Genomic DNA, 8,560 nt, shown 5'->3' on the forward strand with positions numbered 1-8,560 from the left:
TAAAATTTGCATAATATAGAGACAGGCAATTTTTATTTTATTTGTTAAAAATAAGGTCTTTCCTTGCTTTTGGTTTGTTTAGATTTTTCTGGTTTGTTCAGGGCAGGAGAAAATGTCAAACTGAGAATTAATAGTCACTTTCATCAGAGGCTAACTGACATGAAGTATCCTGACACTAAAGAAATGACACCTTTGGCAGTCACCAGTTGACACTGCTCTTAGTGGGATTGAGTTTTTCATACACCAAGTCCCACACAGGGCAGCAGGTCTAGATTCTGGGCGATGCCAGTATTATGCTGTGACTATCTGCTTTCACCACTGATTTTATTAGGCATGCACCACTACAAATCTAAATACTAAATAATTTACATAAAGCACTTTTTTTTTATATTGGAAACACCATGCATGATTAATTTTGTCCTTGATAGTGAGATGCAAGATGAATTGTTTCTATCTAATTGACAGTTCTCTTCAATAGCTTATATTCATTAGTAAGCACTTGTCATTGCTTTTCTTGATGCAAAATAAACATCATAATGATTCAGAATGTGTTTAGGCTTGGGATGATACTTGCTACCTCTGATTCCAAAAAGAGATAATTTCACAGAGAGTGCCTTTAAAAATATGAACTAGGACCTTGCTATTCACAATGTGGTCAGCTTCCCTCAATAGCTTGTTAGAAATACAGAAACTCAGACCACATACCAGACCTACTATATCAGACTGCTCATTTTAACAAAAATCTCAGTGATTGTGTGCACACAAAATATGAGAAGTTCTGACCTGAGAGACATGGGAAAAACTCAGGGCCCCAAAGAATTTCCTCTCCTCATTATTTCATCACGATAGATTCAGGCTCGGCCATTGGATGTGCAATATTCAACCCAAAGAAAGGATGCAACCAAAAACAAAAAAGACTTTTAGAAACCCACTCCCAGTTTTGCCTGAGCCAATGCTGCTCTAAAAAACTGTCTGTAAGAATCCTCCTTACAGATGTGATAGTACATGCATCCTGTGCAGGGGCCAAGTCAGATCTAATGCTTTTTTAACATAGAAAATTTTAAATGCCCAGCATTATAAATTTGCTGAACTTTTTTTGATTCCTCAAAAGATGGAATACTCTGCAGCTATGAAAAAGTATTGTAGTACATGGTATGCAATAAGTGACCATCACAGTGCAGTAAGATATTTTGTTAGAGACACTCTTGCTTTCTCCTTCTTGTTTATAGAATTGTAGGATTTTAAGGTTTAAAGAGACCTCAAAGGTCTTGTGGATATTACCTCCACCTTCCACTAACTACTCATCCGATCTCTGCTTGAGCACCTCTGATGACAGGGAGCTCACTATCTAGAGCAGGGTGGCTCATTCAGTTTTATGAAGGTGCAAATGGTCACAGTGTGCTTTCTTCCTTTTACTTAATAAACATGTCTCTCTGTATCTCCTTTCCTCTGAGTTTGGGTTCTGGTCTTTGGACTCTATGAAATAACCACACTTCGTCTTCCAAAAATAAGCCCTTCAAATATGTGAAGCCACTCGTCATGCCTTCTCTTCTCTAAATTCAGCATCCACATAAGCTATAAGTTATAAAGAGAAAATCAACTATGATTAGGATCAACAATAATTTCTTATGGTCTGAAATTTTCTAACCTGGCTACTTTCTCCTTAACGGGCCACTTTCTTCTGGAAATCGACTCTACACCTCAGTTTATATCCAACAGCATCCATGTATTAATACTTTCATTCATTTACTCAGCAAATATTTACTGAGTGATTTCATACTTAATGGAAGCCAGGCACTGTTCAAGGTGCTAGGAATAGAGTAGTGAACATAATCAACAAAATTCTAGCCCTCGTGGGGTTTATCTTTTAGCTGTGGGAGATAACCAAATAATAACCGTAACATTAATAGTTAGACAATAGTTAGCATGTTAGACAAGAGAATAATAATATATGTTGAACTAAAGAATAGTAATTGCTATGGGAAAAATTAAAGCTGTGTAGAAGGGATAGAGAATTGCCGTTTTATAAAAGGTGGCCAGAAAAGCCAGTATTTGAGGAAAGACCTAAAGGATATGGGAACAAGCATTCCCAGGGAGAGGAAACAGCAAACACAAAGGCACTGAGGAGGGAGAACACTGGGCGTGGTCATGGAACAGCAAACAGCCAGTGTAGCTGAAGCCGAGTGACCTCAGAGATGAAAAGTCAGGCGTTCATTGTACAGAGACACGGAACCATTGAAAAGCTTTGCTGTTTTTTTTTTTTTTTTCCTATGAGATAGAAAGACACTGATAGATCATAAGCAAATGAACGGCATGATGTGATTTACTGTTAGATGGACCCCTCTGGCTGTCGTGTGGAGAATAACTGGGCAAGGTGAGGAGGCCAGTGGGGGAGAGGGGAGCATAGAAAAAAGCAGGGACACCAGTTAAGAAACTAAAGCAATACCAGGAAAGATAGTAGCTTGGATGCGTGCTAATGCTTAGGCTTTGAGCAAAAGTCAGTCGGCGAGTCATCTTTCTAATGTGGTAGTACGGGGAGTAAATAAGTAGTTTTTGTAAGCAATTAAAGTTATCTTAAAATATATTATTATAACCATATGAAGTAGTGTGTAATCCCTGTCTTAGAAAAGACACACAAAAGAAAATGAGAAAGGAATCAAAGTATGCCACTATGAAAAAATGAACAAAACACAAAGAAAGGTAACAGATGAAAATGGGGACAAAAAAGCAACAAGACAGCCAGAAAACAATTAATAAAATGACAATAGTAAGTCTTTCTCTATCATTAATTACTTTAAAGGTACATGGATTAAACTCTCCTAGCAAAAGAAATAGAGTAGAAGGATGGATTAAAAAATCCAACTGTATGAATTTAGGTGCAAAAATTCTTGACAAAATATTCAAAAACCGAATTCAACAATATATTAAAAAGGTTATATAGCATGACCAAGTGGGATTTATCCCTGAGGTACAAGGATGTTTTAACATGAAAATCAATGTAATACACCATATGAACAGAATGAAAGATAAAAATCACATGATTATCTCAAGAGATGCATAGAAAGCATTTGACAAAACTCAACACAGTTTCATGATAAAAACTCTCAACAAATTGGGCAAAAAGGAAAGTACCTCAACATAATAAAAGCCACATATGAGAATCCTACACCTAGTATTCATACTCAATGGTGAAAGGTTGAAAGCTTTTTCCCTAAGATCAGGAACAAGGCAAGAACGCCCATACATCTCTTCAATTCAACTTAGTACTGAATAGAGAAGGAGGGAGAGAAAATGGGGAGTTTGTGTTCAATGGTAGAGTTTAGATTATGCAAGATAAAAGCTTCTAGAGATCAGTGTGCATATGGTTAACAATACAATATGCTTAAAATTTGTTAAGAGGGTAATCTCATGTTATCTGTTTTTTGTTTGTTTTACCACAATAATAATAATTAAAAAAAAAAAAACTATGCCAATACAGTTCAACCATTTTGGATGAAGCTTATGCCAATAATCTAGAATGCCTATTCCTTTGTTCTAGTCTTATTACTGACCATTTATGTAGCTATGGGCAAGTCTCTCACCTTCTCTGAGCCTCGGTGTCCTCAGTAAAACAATTAAAGTAAATTAACTCTAAAGTTCATCCTAACTTGAAGTCTTATGACTTTGAGTTTCTCATTTACTCAATGTAATCTTAATTAAAATACCAGAGTGATCAACTAACTGTCCTTAGATGAACTTAATTTTTTATTTTCTAATAGCTCATGGAGGCTATTTTTTCCTGGTCCATTCTTCTATACTGAATTTTGTAAGTTTGGCACTCTGTATATCTGTGTGCCTCAAGCAAAATGGTTGACAGAAATCTACGAACCCATCATGCCCTGATTCATATGATGTGATTGCCAATAATTCTACCTCTCGTTCATAGTTTGCTTGCCTATAATTACAGCTTCAGTCAAATACTTTTAACTTTAACATCAGCAAGGAGTTACTGCTCCTTTCCTATCTTAGGGAAAAGAACTGTGAGTATGTTTCAAAGTAAGGTGTCCTTTTTTTTTTTTTCTTTTTTTTCTTTTCTTTTTTATTTATTTTTTGCCTGAAACACTTTTTTAATTGAGTATCATTTGGAAATTTCTAAATCCCATTTTGGAGCTCTGGTCACTGCGTTAGTTACTCAAGCTAGTTATGAGGCATGCCTAAACTGTACAAATGTCAAAACAAAAATTACCACCATCTCTGATTTCTTCACAAAATGAAAAGAGACATCATCTTGTCCTTAAAAAACAACAAACAAACAAACAAAAAAACATATATACTGATAAAAACCAAAGATAGCAAAGCTGCAAGAGAAAGTACTCAGGATTTAGGATTGAAATTACACTTCTAAATTTTTCATCTGCTTAGCTAGGTTTAAAATCATTGTTTTTTGTTTTTTTTTTCAGAAACCCACAAACTATTTAAATGTGAAGTTTTGGTGTATCCACCCAAGTGCCTGATGAGAAATCTCAGTTATCTTTACCTTCACCCTCACCTCCCCACCCACATCTAGTGAGTCAACACACTACCCAGTCTACCTCTCCAATGATTTTAGAATCTACTCCCCCACTTCCTACTCCCATGACTGCTAAAAAGGCAATTAAGGATCTCATTGCCTCTTAACTGAGTACATGGTTGGCCTGACCCCACTTTCCCACCTCCAAATTCTCCTACACACAGACATGGAGATGGTTTTACTAAAGCACAAATTGGAACTCATTCTACTACTTAAAAATACATGATGGCTCCCTGTAGCACAAGCTAATCTAAAGCCTTATCTTGATACTTTCTACCTCTTCAGCTTCATCTCTCAAACTTTCCCCTCATTCCTCCTGGCTTTCTAGAACTCACCCATGAGGTCTATTTGTCAGCTTCTGAATCCCCAAATGCTGCCTGCACTTGTGATATTTCTCTTGTTACTTTTTTGTCTGCCAGGAGCTCCCAACTTAATGTGTTGGCATCCTATTCATCTTTTAATATGAAGCTCCACCATTGTCTTCTATGAAACTTTCCCCAACTCTTTTAGAACAGTCCAGATCTCTTTCTGACACGCTTCTCTATAATAATTTATTCATTCATTTATGTTTTTCATTCACCAAATCTAAGAAATAACTAAGTTCTGAGGATATAGCCCTAAATAATACAATCATGGTTCCTGCCCTTGTGAAGCCTACCTTCTTACAGACTGTTTCTACTACATGGCTGCCAATCCATTACCTTTTTATCTATATTTTAATTAGTGTTTCGTTTCTTTCACCGGACTACAAATTCTTTGAGGAAGGGGATTATGTTTTATTCAACACTTGGCACAATGAGTGATTCTCATCTTATATCTATTGAATCTTATTTAAATTGAATTGGCTTATGATTTGAGTATAAATGTTTTTGTACAACTGTGTATTTGTACCAAACCAAGTGGTTTACAATAGCTGTACTTTAATAGCCACACAGCATTCTAGACTTCCCCTATGTGCCTTTACCTATCTTAAAACAAAACAGAAACACTGGCGCAAACACCTCACATATTGGAGATAATGCACGGGGAGCATTTATCACAGTGACTAGCATTTAAAAGTGTTAATAAACACAAAGTCCTCTCCAACTTAATTGGAGTAGCTTCTTAATTTTTAGATTTATTTTCGTTTATTTATATTTTTTTTTAGGCGAGGTAACTCTTGGTTGATCTCATAGATTGCAAGGACCTTGTCAGCTCACAATCCCTTATCTTTTTATTTTTTTATGCCTACAGCACCTGGTCTTCCTAGGTGGTCTCCCTTCCGAGTACTAACCAGGCCCGACCCTGTTCAGCTTCTGAGGTCAGACAGGATCGGGTTTGTTCAGGGTGGCATGGCCGTAGACTGTTTTTTAGATTTAAAATAAGTTCACATTTGTATCAGTTTGATGGACTTAAGAACTTTCAACAAAGCAAGAGTTTTCTTCTAACCTGTCTCATCAAATGGTTGCCATTCAATTAATAATATTAGAAGACTTGCAAAGAGGAGTAGAAAAAGATGAACATTTACATTCTTGGTCCCTATATAACATGTGGCAAACAGAGCTGGGTGATGGGAAATGTAGGTTCCAGAACAATTCCTGACATGAATAACTTCTGAAAAAAAATCACCTCATTTCTCTGTTGCTCAGTTTTCTTTTCCAGGGGTGGAGATATTAATACCACTTTTATCTTCCTTGAAGAGTTTTGTGGATAAAAATATAATATCTAGAAAATTACTCTGAAAAAACGGTAAAAGCTTATCCAACGCGAGGTGGTATTTGTAATAGTAAGAACTTATGAAACACTCTTATGACAGGACATCTCTCAGGGATGTCCCCAAGCATATGTGAGTCTGGTTGGCAAATTGATATACATATGGTTGGGGATTTAGTGGGAAGAGATAATAAATCTTCCCCAAGTCCTCTTAGGGCAGATAAGGAGCAAGTAGAGCCAACCCTCAGTGACCTGTGATAACAAGGCCAGGGATAACATGGAAAAATGGATTTCACGGATTATCTAAAAATATAACTTTCACCATTACGACCTCTAAACTTTTGCAGAAATTCCTTCAAAGGAGCCAAATTACTTTAACCTGGACTCATAACCTATGTGAGTTTCACCACCTACAAAAAAAAAAAAAAAAAAAAGACCAACCAGTGGCAGTGCTACAGCAGCTGACATAAAAATCGCCGATCTACCCGAGAGAACTCAGTACATTGTTCCCAGAGACCAATGTACTGTGTGTTGGCCCTGACTACATTTTTCCAAGGCAAGGAAGAAGCCTGCGAACCCAGATAATTCAGTTCCTGACCTCAAAACACAGTGATTTCCCCAAGCCACCTGAAGAAGCTCGTCTCTTCCACTGATCCCTGGACAGTAATGAAATTAGGTCTTGAGTAATTGCTAGTCCAGAACTATTCTACAGATGTTTCCAAAGCTGGGATGGGAAATTGAATTATTCAACAATTCTTTCCCTGACAACCTGTATGAGGGAGCTGCCTTCCTGTCACTTCTCATTATGATAGCTTTTCTTTGCCTTCATTTTGCCATTTTTCCCTGAAATATTTGGCAAGATGATTCAAAAACATTGTGAAAAGCACCCTGGGACTTTCAATCTTCAAAACAGCAGCCCCGTAGGTGACACGTGGCTTAATCTTACCCCGTAACTCAAGATCTAAACCCGGGCAGGTTAGAAAGCAAAAAAAAAAATCATTGACACCCTCTTGATGGGAATTAGAATGACAATGAGGCAAATAGACAAGCGATATGCCTACTTCAAGGGGCTTGCATTCATTATTCACTCACTGATTCAACAAATGTTTGTGGTGTGTTCGCTCCATGCCAGACAGTCAAAACAGAACACTTGGGATCTGTCTGTCCAGTGTCTAGAATACTGTAGAATACTATCAATAACTACAGCCGTGGTTCCCCTTTCACTCTGTCCGTTTTGCATTTATGCCAGTGAAATAAGTAACTGACCCCTTGGAGACAGCACCACCAATCTTCCCAGTTCACTCAGAAATACGGGGGTTCTCGGGACTCAAGACTTACAGTTTTAAAACTAGGAAAGTCTTGGGCAAACAGAAATAAGTTAGCACTAGGCTCAGAACCAGAGCTAAGACTGAGTTTCAGATCTTCTGTTAAATGTTGACAATCTTTTGTGTGACCTTTGATGATTTTTTAAAAACTCTATAGACCCTGGGTTTTCATATCCGTAGAATAAATTCACAAGATTAGACTATCTCTAAGAATTATCTTCTGGCTTTAATCGTCTAAGAGAAAATTTAACATCTTTTTAGGATTAAAAATCAGTCTGAAGATGTTATGAATGTATAGAGAGCTCTTTGCAAATATCTGTCCACAAATAAAAATAACACCAAGTTCAAATCCTATTATAGTTCCAACAATGACAAAGATCTAATCTAAACCTAAGCCGCTCCCTTCACTTAAGCATCAGCATACTTTGCCTCAGTGCCTGGGTAAACGTAGCCCAGTACCAAAAAATTCAATTTAGAAACTTAGGCAGAGAAGCCCAGAGTCTGTTCTGGAAAGATATTGTTCACAATGTCATTTAGCTGGATTGCTTTAGCAATTAGGCAGAGTGATGAGTACAAAGTATTTCAGGTAAAATAGACTTTTGTTGCCATTAGGTGCCTTGGTACCATGGATAAGGTCATAGAAGGAAGTAAGGATCACACACCACGTGAAAGTCACTTCTTTGGAAGAACGTAAGTAAAAAAAATAAGGGGCGATGTGGGGAAGGGTAGACTAGCCTGGAGAAGAAGTGTAATTTCTTGGACTTCAATAGCATCATCTGTAAAATGGTCAGACAATGTAACTTCCGGGGTCGTGTGAAAATAAACTTGCTCTTTATTAAAATTGTGTGTGTGTATTTTTTCTTATATTTCTCCATCCTTATATTTTATATAGATAAAACTTTTTATATATAGTGTATATGCTTATATATAAAAACTCGTATCATATGTTATATATATAAAATATCTCTCTATATAGACCTACTATGTGCCTGTC

At 36.9% G+C, this 8,560-nt stretch overlaps 1 pseudogene; it reads right to left on the bottom strand.

The window, feature by feature from the left end:
* Positions 1–5,773: 5,773 nt before the first annotated feature.
* LOC112485551 lies at positions 5,774–5,892 on the bottom strand (annotated as a pseudogene).
* Between the last annotated feature and the right edge of the window lie 2,668 nt (positions 5,893–8,560).

Source organism: Pteropus alecto, unplaced genomic scaffold, assembly GCF_000325575.1.
Source record: "Pteropus alecto unplaced genomic scaffold, ASM32557v1 scaffold5, whole genome shotgun sequence".
NCBI lineage: Eukaryota > Metazoa > Chordata > Mammalia > Chiroptera > Pteropodidae > Pteropus > Pteropus alecto.